Below are 11,341 nucleotides of genomic sequence, written 5' to 3' on the forward strand. Positions count from 1 at the left end.
CGGACACACACACTTTTTTTAATACCACTTCGTGACACCCCCATTCATTCGGTAGAAGACATAAAAGAAAATTCACGGCGAGAACTGAACTCAATTCCGAGATCTTTAAAATTTCCTCAATTCCATAGATAAAAAATGGTTTTGATGATTGGAATATTTGATGGCGTAATCGTATTGTAGGAGCATTTTTTTGATGTGTAAAATAAATTTTGACAAAAGCAACAATCCTTACAAGCATCCATTGACTTCGTTTTTTTCTATGAAATAAGAAAAGCTTAATTCGCTTTTTAACCTCTTCAATGACTGACGTCGTAATTACTCATTAAAGCATATCAGAGAAAGCACTTAGCGTAATTCACGTAATTAAACGACACTCGACGAAATTAGGCTTTAAATCTTATTACCTTAAAATAATCGACGAGCTACCTCAATTATTGCCGATGTCATTAAAAGTGTCCATATTATATTGGTTTAATAAATAAAACAGCACTATTGTGGAGTCGTCATTATATTTTGGAAACTACCATATTAGTTTTTTTTGTTGCGAATCAGTAACGCGGAATGATTTGAAAAACGGGAAAAATATGCTGTTTTTTTTTAAAGTTCCAATTAACAAAATCTCGAGGTGATCCACAAAGCCTCTGCTCAATTATGTTCGAAAATATGACTTCTGAATCAAACGAGAATTGATAATAATTATTTATATTTGTATTTAACTGTAGCTCGGATCAAAGCTCTAGCTATTACTCATACTTAATACCTAGGAGTGACAGTAAAATATTTTTAAAAAACATTGTTTTGTGACTGTAAATCGCGTCGGCGGTTTCGCAATACTATGAAATGTAGCTTGGATTTTTTTGTAGAAGTCAAAATATTACCATACCGAATTTCGTAAAAATTAGTTATGTGGTAAAGGTGTTTTATTTTATTTTATTGCCCGAGTAGGCAGACGAGCATATGGCCCACCTGATGGTAAGTGGTTACCTTCGCTCGTAGACGTCAGCGATGCCAGGGACAGAGCCAAGCCGTTGCCTAGCGCTTAATACTCTCTACAAGCATCTTTTGAAGAAAGACATGTCATAGCGCACAGGAAACACCGTGGAGGGGAGCTCATGCCAAAGCCGGATGGTACGTGGCAAAAAAGGTCTCTGGAAGTGCACTGTGGATGAACGCAGTGGCTCCAGATAGTATGGATGAACTCTACTCTGGTGGCGGGCGGTGCGATGGTAAAAACGAGATGATGTGAAAACGGAACAAACAGACAACAACTATTTTTTCATCTATACTAATCTAATATATAAAATTCTCGTGTCACAGTTTTCGTTGCCATACTCCTCCGAAACGGCTTAACCGATTTTGATGAATTTTTTTGTGCTTATCTGGTATCTATGAGAATCGGCCAACATCTATTTTTCATCCCCCTAAATGTTAGGGGTAGTCCACCCCTAAATTTTTTTATTTATTTTTTAGACAAAGTTTTTAATTTCTATTTTTTTATGATACAGCATACAAAAATACATACAACCCTAAATTTTCACCCCTCTACGATCAACCCTTATTTGTTATTTGCTAATTAAAAATTTTAAAATTTTTTGCGAGAATTTTGTTTTTATTTTGTCATTACTTAGAATAAAAAAATTCATATTACTCTGAAATTTTCACCCCTCTATGATCAACCCCTATTTTTTATTTGTTAATTATAAACTTTAATTTTTTTTGCCAAGATTTTCATTTTAATTTTTATTTCGTCATGAATTAAAATAAAAAATCTGATGTTACTCTCAATTTTTCATCCCTCTATGATCAACCGCTATTTTTTATTTGTTAATTATAAACTTTAATTTTTTTCGCAAGTTTTTTATTTTATTTTGTTATGACTTAAAATAAAAAAAAAACATATTACTCTCAATTTTCACTCTTATATGATCAACCCCTATTTTTCCACCCCGATTAATATTTTTTTTCTATGCACAGATCTGCAATAAGGTTGCAAGATGGCAATCAAATTTTATAATTGTAGTACGATAAATTCTTATTCAGAGTTTATAATTTCAAGTTCCTTTAATTATGATTTTTTTTTAATTCAATTTGATCTCCCGCCCTCGCCGGTCGACTACTGATCAACTATCAATTGATCAGTTATCCCCGCCAGGTGTCACCACTCATCCAGCAAACATCACGTAGTAGGGATGAGGACGAAGCCGGTCTCCTGTCTTACTTACTCACTATACATCATAGATTATACACTTAATATATAATTTGAGAGCTATACAATACTATACATTTTTCAGCCATGTTTTTTTGGTTTTATTTGTGTATCAATAGTATGTTCAGTAGGTCTGAGAATCGGCTACTATCTATTTTTCATACCCCTAAGTGAAAAGGGTTGTCCACCCCAAACATTTATTTTTTATTTTAATTTTTTGGATATTTTTTTTTGTTTATAATGAGGTATTATGTGGTTAAATGAGGTTTCTACAGTAGAATTTCCCTAGGAATCTTATTTAAGGCAACACAACGTTTGCCGGGTCAGCTAGTATAATATAAATCTACAGTGGTTTTTACGGATGTTCCGTTATAACTACTGAACCATGCATCCGATTGACTTGAAAATTGGTATCCATGTAGAAAATACATGTACTTAATGGATAGATATAAATATTTATATGAGTGTTGGACTCCCTACACCAGTTGCGAAGGCCTTAATGATGAGAATCTTTGTGGGGGTAAGAAATAATAATGCTAATTTTAAATGCCCAGCGAAGCGGACGGGTACAGCTAGTTTATCATATAAGTTTAGATTTATTACAAAATGTGTTGTAACAAAATGCTTACACAACGTCAGATAGTTGAACTAATTACGATACTAGTGGCCCAGAAATTCGTGAACTGTTTTACTGAATTCGAGAAAGTTCAAAACCAAAATTTACATTTCAACGTAAAGGAGGCTTAGGAAAACCCAACATTGTTAACTGGAGCGTTAAATAATAATATATGCAAGGTAAATAATTGGTAAAGGTCAAGGGGCTATCTATACTGATCTAATTGTTGCGAAGAGTTAAGGGAAAAGTTTTTTAAATTTAAATTGATATTAGGAAGTTTTGTGAGTCTGGATTGATAGCACCGTTTTTGTACTGTGAAGCAATCATACGTTGCGAAGAGTTGGATAGGCGTTATCACCTCTCTCCCTACTGGTGGTAGGACCTCACGGGTAGGTACCACCGCCCTGCCTAATTCTACCGTGAAGCAGTAATGCGTTTCGGTTCGAAGGGCGGGGCAGCCGTTGTAACTATACTGAGACCTTAGAACTTATATCTCAAGCTGGGCGGTGCATTTACGTTGTAGATGTCTATGGGCTCCAGTAACCACTTAACACCACTTTGAAGTCATCGTGGCCTAAAGGTTATGATGTCCGGTGCATTCGTGTCGAAGCGATGCACCTGTGTTCGAATCCCGCAAGCGAGTTCCAAATTTTCTAATGGAATACGTGCCCAACAATATTAAATGTTCACGATTGACTTCCGCGGTGAAGGAATAACATCGTGTAATAAAAATCAAACCCGCAAAATTATAATTTGCGTAATTACTGGTGGTAGGACCTCTTGTGAGTCCGCGCGGTTGGGTACCACCACCCTGCCTAATTCTGCCGTGAAGCAGTAATGCGTTTCGGTTTGAAGGGTAGGGGCAGCCGTTGTAACTATACTGAGATCTTAGAACTTATATCTCAAGCTGGGTGGCGCATTTACGTTGTAGATGTCTCTGGGCTCCAGTGACCACTTAACACCAGGTGGGTTGTGAGCTCGTCCACCCACCTAAGCAATAAAAAAAAGGTAAATATTCGAGTTGTATTCAACAAACACACCGGATTTTGTAGACGGACGTTTCTATTTACATAATTGTAAGATGTCAACGTTGTATACGGACATTGACGATACGAACAATGCAGTAAGGATGCCGCGTACCGCCGGAAAATCTATTAAGAAAGAAAATGAAATAATGCTGCGAATATACCGTGAAGAGAATTTATCACACGTGCATTTTAGAGACAATTCCCTACGATACTTATACGACAATGGTGTGATAGTGACAAGAATATAATGGGATGACAAACAATAGCCGGAGAACAAAGTCCCGTGGAACATTCAGATACACGGATAACTAGAGAATATACTCTCTTCGTATAGATCAATATGTACCCAGAAATAACCAATATATGTGTACAAAGATAGCACTACGTGAATGTCATCGCCCTTAAGATATTAGATCGAAATCAATAAGATAATTGGAATTTAGGCTTAGCTTTTGACGATCTTTAGTGTTTTCAATAAGTTGGACATAGTCAGTTTTTGTTTTTCAAAAGTCAGTAACAAGATAAAAAGAAATAAATAATATTATATTAGAGTACACAAATAAAATAAACTTTGAGGTGTTAATGGCATGTGGAATGTGGATTAAATGAATACTGGTTCAAATAAATTTAGAATATTGACCATTGCATAATTTAAAAATAACATTTATTAAAATAATTGTTTTATTTAATTATTGATTTAATTTATGAATTAGTCATTACCTAAAATAATTAATATAAAATAATCATATTCTTGTGCCATTGTCGATGTTGCATTCTATTGTATTGTATAATAATTTAATTTTAGGCTATTTATTTATTAAACATTAATTGGAATATTTCATTTAGGATAATTATTCTATAATAAATTTGTACAAAAACAAACAAAAACCATAAAAAAAAAAAATATTCTCTAGATATAACTATGTCCTAATAACTAAATCAAAAATCAAGAGAAGCTTGTCAATATTGAACAAGAGTTCCCCTTAATTGTGAAGTACATAACCAATAATCCAGTTACTAACCAAACGCTCTTACAAACTTCTAACTATACAATAAAATTATATTCCATCCTCGCACCCATAAACAACCTAAAAACAACTTTTCAATCCATTATTTTATCGATAGCACCCTTTATTTTGAAGTCGTTGGTTTATCGGAAATCACTGCAGCCGTGTCCCTTACACTAGGGAAGTGCTAACAGCCCTCGGGCAATCCATCATAGCTCTGTCGGAGCAACGCCCTGCTGAGAACCATGGATCCTTTGACCGGACCGGATTTGGGATAATCCTTAGTAATATTTACTGGCTAGAGCTGGCAGACAACCAATTTGTTCTACTTTTGGAAAACCGAAAATATAACATTAGGTATGTTGTCCGTGACCACAACTGGTAGAAATTAAAATTTAAAAGGTTTTATCGACTAATTATGTAAAGTCGATAGATTGACGTAAAAGGGTTTCAATCATTTTTAATTTGCTTTTTGAAGTTATCGGCTTACCAGAGTGGTCATTGTCGCTTGAAGTATGGACCCTTCGTTTGAAGAATGACAAGCTATAGAGCTCGGAAAATATATGTAGAGTAGTCTATAGACTCTAGCCTAGTAAAGTAATGCTCTATAATAATAGAGCCATAAATGGTACGCGACAAGACTAATCTTTTGAAACGTACAGTGGCTGAACTGCAGTGCGATGTACCTCAACACTGCTCAATTCCTATCGAGGATACAATATAAAATACAAGAATTGTTAAAGTATCCCCGTATACTGCGATGCTCTAAAGAATCCATGAGACCAGGACTATCAACAATCAGAACAGTCTTCTTCTGTATGCAGTCAAATTGTTTATCTATTTATTTATAATAAATTATGTAAAAATTTAATACTTTTGGAATGAAGTTCCTTATGGGACGATGCTGAGGGGTACCCTAACCGGGAAAAAACGACCGTAACGTAATTTTTTTATTAATAATGTGTGTATGACTTTGTAATAACGTACAAAAAATAACATATTTTTATTATAGATTTTTTATAAATCATTGTGAATAAAATAAAGTTGATAACTTTGTAAAGTACTTTTTTTATCAATAAAAAAATCATAATAAAAAATGTATACCCGAATAATAATTTTTTTTATACCTCTAATAGAACTTAAAATTACTATTATTATAATAAGGATCTTCGTTATTATCCGGTGTCCTACGACACCACACATCTTTTTGTACTAGATTTTATGGACAGATATTGAGTGCCATGGTATTCAGAGCCATTTTAAGCCCCGACTGGGATGCTGCTTCAGACCTTCTTGCATTGGGATGGCGGCTAATCTAATTTTCAAGAAGATTTTTTTATTAAACTCCAATAGAGTAAAGTTCACATGCGCTGCCTATGCTGAAACATCAGCCTGAAGCCCGAATCATATGCTGTAAAGGCTGTCCAACCCTTGAAACCGTAACACAGACTGCTTCGTAGCCAATATATCTGGAAAAATCGGTAGTAAGTGGCAACCTTTTACTAGTGGTAGGACCTCTTGTGAGTCCGCGCGGGTAGGTACGACCACCCTGTCTATTTCTGCCTTGAAGCAGTAATGCGTTTCGGTTTGAAGGGTGGGGCAGCCGTTGTAACTATACTGAGACCTTAGAACTTATATCTCAAGATGGGTGGCGTATTTACGTTGTAGGTGTCTATGGGCTCCAGTAACCACTTAACATCAGGTGTGCTGTGAGCTCGTCCACCAATCTAAGCAATAAAAAAATACCTGCCTGCATACACCCACCGGTGCTTGAAGCAATCACCTATAATTATAATTCGTTACAAATTCTTAGGTGTGCTCTGAGGCTATTAAGATACCTCTGATATTTTTGGAATACAAAAATAATGAAATACGTGACTTTTATTATTTCTTTTGAATAGTGAGCTCATGCAGATTAAATCATAACTTTAAAATAGTTTTTTCATTATACTGGTTTTATTTTCCCCAAAAGAGGTAGACAGAGGTTCAAAAAACCCCTCCTTGCTTCACGTTTCTGAGAGAGTATTGCATTGTCTGACCTGGACGATGGCGATGACGAGTACCACGGACTCCACAGCGTGAATGGTCTAAAGGTGGTGGTAAAGTTTATGTCGTCCTGTTTATGAACTCCAGTTGTGACCTTACCTTTTATAAGTTAAGATCACTTACCGACCAGTTTCGGTGCTTGTATGAGAGCCAGGGGTGTGTGCCTGAATACAACAAACCACATATTTTGGTTCACTCTATAGTTGTTTATTTTCTTAGCTATATTTAGCATAATTCTTCAGCTGATTATCACTTTAACAAATTAGGTACCTTTTGCCTAAGAATGTTAAAAGTTCACAGTTCACTCATACCACAGCGTGGTTTTTATACTATAATCTAGCGATGACTTCTCCTCATTAAGAAGTACCTTCAGTCATGTGGCATGTCGAGCTAATTCTACGCTGGGATGGCTTGGTGGTTAAATGGTGCTGCGCGCTTTTTTCAAAGTTTTTATGATATTATTTATGTATTTTAATTGTTTAATTAAGGTATTGGAGCCCTGCAGGCAAACGTAAGTCATATTAAATGCCTGTTTCAATAACCATGTGGTCGTAACACCGTTCCTTAAGAAATCTCATAAAATAATACGACACGCATTATGCAAAAGTCCCGTTTAAACTTCTCCTTTTCCAAAACCACATAGTTTCATTAAACTTCACTTACTCTTTTTCAAGTACTTCGTTAACCGTCCAAATTGCCTGCACGTGAAAAGACATGTCGTCTAGTGAACCCCGATTCTGTCATGATTTTTACATGTTTTGAGGATGAGTAACACCGTCCATGACCCTTATGTAGAGCTAATCTGTATACTAAAGTTACTACGTAATGAAATCTATAATACAAAAGTTGTGTTTTTTTTCTTAGTTGGGTGAACGAGCTCACAGCCCACCTGATGTTAAGTGGTTACTGGAGCCCATAGACATCTACAACATAAATGGGCCACCCACCTTGAGATATAAGTTCTAAGGTCTCAAATATAGTTACAACGACTGCCCCACCCTTCAAACAGCGTATCCAGTAATTTGCTTATCTAGTGTAATAAACAAATTTGATAGTTTATAGAGGTGACTCTGACTGCTGCCCTGCAAGGTTATCGGCGATTCTAATGAGTCCCGACCGTGTCGTCGACCCCTTTCAATATATTTTAAAACGGCACACTTTTGGTTCAATTCGCAGTGGATTCCCATTAACAATTAATCAGTCACATTCAAAAGTTTCTTTAGTTTTCTCGTTTTTATAATTTTTTATTGACACGGTAATTAAATAAATAAATGTTTACTAACAATCACGCCACGTTAACTGGGTCCCGTGCTAAGTTCGTAAAGAACTTGTGTTACAGGTACCAGATAACGGAAATAAATGTAAGATTTTTATTATACACATACATATATTTAATATACATCCATAACCCTGGAAAATATATTTTATATTTATCATACAAATATCTTTGTTCTCTTGTCGGGATTCGAACCCGCGACCACCTTGTGTAGTGACCATATCACTTACCATTACACCAGACGGCCGTTATAATAAAGTATAAGTAGAGTATATCTAAGGACGTATCATTCATAAGGAACTCATAAGCTTGAAAATTCTTGAGTACATGGCAACCACTCCTGCAAGCTCCAAAGATGCTCCTTTAAGTGGTGTCCGCTACGCACTACGGTGTGAACAATGTTGCCCATCTTGAGACATTAGGTTGAAGCCTCAATTACTTTGATCAACAGCAACGCATACTTCATTCTTGACGAATGCGTACTCTAGAAAATAATGGTGACTCTGACTGGTGGTAGGACCTTTTCTGAGTCCGCACGGGTAGGTACCACCACCCTGCCTATTTCTGCCGTGAAGCAGTAATGCGTTTCGGTTTGAAGGGTGGGGCAATCGTTGTAACTATACTGAGACTTTAGAACTTATCTCAAGGTGGGTGGCGCATTTACGTTGTAGATGTCTATGGGCTCCAGTAACCACTTAATACCAGGTGGGCTGTGAGCTCGTCCACCCATCTATGCAATAAAAAAAAAGCTAAATGAATAGCTAAATAAATAAATAAATACTTACCGCTACGTGCAGCGATTTTTTCTTTAAGAAAGTAAACCGAAATGTTTCAATACAAAATTTCAGATCCCTCAGATTCCTCTCTTGTCCCCCGAAAAATAATTTATATTATTATGCTAATACAAAAAAAAATCTCTTCAAAAGTTGTTTGTTGTTAAGAAAAGTTGTTACCTGTTTCAGTGTGGTATACGTGTGTATTGTGTTATCTACACATTATTTTATAGATCAAAACAGAGAAGGTTCGATGACCGTAAGGATTATAGAAAATTTGTGGATGTGGTGTATTTTTCTGAATGATTACTTTTCGGTTTCCGCCTTCTAGTGTGGTGTTTTACTTATTGCATAGAAAATTTTTCACCGAATTATCGTTATTGCTCAGTAGAACCGCAATCGGGACTTTATTGTAAATAATTTTTAATTGTTCGAAATATTCATTAGGTACATTATTATGCGCACAATTAAACTTTTTTGAAATTTTTTATTGGTGATTACTAAATTCTGTGTAAAGTAACACAATATTCACAAAAGTATAAAATTCTCCTTATTTGATCGGATCCTGGGTACACATCCATGTTCGTAGGGGTCACGGTTGGCTAACTTAAGCAAGAAAATAATGAATGCGAGGTCGCCAAAGGATTCCGGGACATATTGAGGATAATTATGAAAAGAAAACATCGTATTTATATTAGTAGAAACAGCCTTTGAACGAATTGGGCCGCAAGAAGTTTACCCTTTTGTTTAGAATGACTAAGTCGAATAGGTACGAGATATTATGGTTCACGAGAAAAATGAATATCTGCGTTCGTGGTTCCGCATGTATTAATTTTTGATTGAAATGAGAGTAAAATTAATATATGATTCACGTATTTCATTTTCATTATATTGTTTCCAATGCTTGGAATGCTTTACAGTTTTTGTGGTCACGGATGATCATGATGTTATTCGTTAAATTTAAAAAAAAATGAATACTATTGTGAAAACCGAAGAATTTTCCTTAAATTAGTTTTCTTGCTTGATAAAAAATTTGGTTGTGTGGTGGTTTTTATGAAGAGAGAAAAATGTTGATTTTGAACTTAAAATTATCGATTTGTCCTCACAACGAAAAAAAACACGTAATTTCGGATATAGACAATTATCTGTTATGTCTGAAAATAGGAGATCTATGACATATAAGAATACAAAGACATGATCATTTTATTATTACAAAGAGCTCCGATTCATCTTGAGTGCACGTATTGTATTGAATCTCTTTAAAAGACAACATTTTCTACTTAAATCTCATATTTCTTGTACAAGATTAGTTCTGAAAGTCCTACTATGTACGAGTATAAAATTATTTGTGTTTCATTTTTTAACAAATAGATGTTTATAAAAAAATTAATAGTATTTTTTTATTAAAAAAAAAAGTTCATGGAAATCAAATGTTTACCAATTAAAAGAAATATTATAATAGTTCGTTATTTTTGAAAGTGAGGCAAATCTATTCATTTTTCAATCAACACTGTAAGCACTATTAGATTGTTGACTTATGTTCTATCTTTTCTTTTTTTTTTACCATAAAAAATGTATCAATACCGATCAATGTATTAGAATTCATTAACAAAAGTGTATTTGCCCCATTTTAGAAATAAATGGCTCAATTTTTAGTTCACCTTCAAATTATAAATTGTAGACGCATGGTCATAATCAGCCCACAAAGTATCTAGCGGATTCCCGCAAACTCCAACAATTTTAAACTTTTATTCTAATACTTCAAAAACAAGAACAGCGGTCAATGGTCTTGTGTGTAAAAAATACATCAGAGAAGCGCACACTTTGTGTGGAGAAATTTAATGTGAGCCATAATCCTGTTGAATTTGGACGTCCTTTTTGGCATCTGTCAATAAACGTATGGTTCAAAACATGAAAGAGTTACATTGGGAATGTAAGAACGGTGCCTAAACGGTATTATGTTGGATTCAAATGCAAGAGGTAGAAAGTAAGGAAGTAATTTCGAATCGCCAATGTGAGTCACTAGGTATACGGGGACTACGGTTCTACTGGCGGTAGGACCTCTTATGAGTCCGCACGGGTAGGTACCACTATCCTGCCTATTTCTGCCGTGAAGCAGTAATGCGTTTCGCCTTGAAGGGTGGGGCGGCCGTTGTAACTATACTCATATCTCAAGGTGGGTGGCGACATTTACGTTGTAGATATATATGGGCTCCGGTAACCACTTAACATCAAGTAGGTTGTGAGCTTGTCCACCAATATATGCAATAAAAAAAAAACATGTAGTGCGGCTGAGGCTGCCTATCCTTCGTCTAGTGCACGTAATGACTGAACTGAATTGAATGCATTATTGTCTCGTGATTCAACCTCCGTACGACGTATCTTGTAA

Source organism: Bombyx mori, chromosome 6, assembly GCF_030269925.1.
Source record: "Bombyx mori chromosome 6, ASM3026992v2".
Lineage (NCBI taxonomy): Eukaryota > Metazoa > Arthropoda > Insecta > Lepidoptera > Bombycidae > Bombyx > Bombyx mori.